Consider the following 1,773-nt stretch of genomic DNA (forward strand, 5'->3'; position numbering starts at 1 on the left):
TCATCATGAGTCTGCCATATTGAAATACCAGGAACTCCCAGTGTTCTTATATGTAAAAATAGGAATGGCATCTTCATCTCAGGAAAGCAGATAACCCAGAGGATTTAAGTTTGCCATCTTTATCCTCAGATAAGTCTGGTAGGGAAGTACACTGTTAAAAAGCAGACCATGCAAGGCTGTAGCTGTTTATGCCCAGTAGCAGACACAGGACAAGGTCAGACTGATCATAATATTAATTGTCTTTGCAAAACACGCCATTGCAACACTTGCTTTAAATCATAGGGATATAAATGTTAAGAGTTGAAAATTCTGCTGTTTTCCATTAAATTATTGTCTCATGTAATGTGCTGTATATAAAGCTTAAACTGACTAGTTTCCATAATATCCATGAATTAGGAAAAGCTAGATGAGATTCTAAATTACTCGGCTTTTGAGAACTAGGTGTTCTTCTCATTAATTTATATTTACTATTTGTGATTAAAAGGGAGAATAAAGTAATATTTCTCCTGGCATTTCTATTATTAAGGCTCTTTATAAACAAAATTTTTTATTTTTATGAATATGATATTTTCAACAGAGCTATATAATAAATATAAATAAATATGCACTTGCACTTATAAATCTGTGAGCCAAATTTTAGTAATTGCCTCTTTCTTTTGATTAAAGTCTCTGACAAATAAGGCACTTAAAGAAGTTGTTATGAGAGTTCTAAATAAGGGCCATCCAGCTTCAGATCCCTAAAAGTAGACAGATATTTGGTGAAAATGATGAATTCTCGGGTACTGATTCATGTGATCTGAAAAAGCCATCCATTTCCTGATTCACCTTCATATCTCTTCCAGAAAGAAAAAGAATATTTTACAATAAATACCATCAGTCAAACAATTTTTATGTGTGTGTTTTTATATCTTTCAGCCAATTCCCCGAACTGATACTTTCAAAACGAAGAGGAAGACAGGAGTGAGAATGAAGAATGCCTTGGAGAAATCCAGTTGTAAAGTTTGAGGAGTAGAAAAAATAAGAAATATTAATAACTCTGGTCTCTTAAATAGGTCAGATTTTAGACTGAAATAATGAAAAGTTACAACCCTAAGGCATAAGTACTATTAAATTTGAATCTAGATTCACAGATTTTTAAATTAATACGTAAAAATATATTTGCTTTTTTTCCCCCTCTACTTTGCATGGTAATATATTTTTCTGCCTTAAAAAACTCTCTTGTATAGACTACTGTAAGCTTTTATTTTTTGGATATTAGCCCCAAGACATCCATTAGTTGGTCCTCTCTGTTTGAGCGTCCATAATCGTTAATATTGAATTCCTGTGTTACTACATCACCCAGCAGTACAAGGGGAATTTGGATAGAGAGTGCATATATATATATGACCTTTTCACTGCCAAGTGGTCTAAAGCACAGGATATACAGCTCATCTAGACTTCAGGTTTTTGTGCTGGCCTTTTTGAGGGTGCATGGGTAGAGAAGATATTTGGCGTTAACTCCTGTTTTCATTGGGCTACCACAATTTTTAGAAGGAATTTTAACCAAATGTGAAGTTCTCATAACTTAGACATTTGTATGTCACTGATCTAGCATTAGGAGCCCTAAAACAAGTTTACCTAGTGACAGTGGAGTTGTCTGTGCACAAGAATTTCATGGTAAATTCTCCAAGTAGGCCAATATCTAAGTCAGTGTTAAAAAATTGATTTATGTAAACTGGAGAAAAGCAACATATGAACATTCTTGTTTTGCTTTAAACATATCTTAAATACACA

At 33.3% G+C, this 1,773-nt stretch overlaps 1 non-coding gene across 1 annotated transcript; it reads left to right on the top strand.

Annotated features, from left to right (window-relative positions):
- The first annotated feature begins 757 nt into the window (after window positions 1-757).
- On the top strand, window positions 758-826 carry LOC112841005. Its single transcript, XR_003212662.1, has one exon. It is a non-coding gene; the product is annotated as a small nucleolar RNA SNORD123 (small nucleolar RNA).
- The last annotated feature ends 947 nt before the right edge of the window (window positions 827-1,773 follow it).

This window comes from Manacus vitellinus, unplaced genomic scaffold (genome assembly GCF_001715985.3).
Source record: "Manacus vitellinus isolate BGI_N305 unplaced genomic scaffold, ASM171598v3 scaffold_17_pilon, whole genome shotgun sequence".
Taxonomy (NCBI): domain Eukaryota; kingdom Metazoa; phylum Chordata; class Aves; order Passeriformes; family Pipridae; genus Manacus; species Manacus vitellinus.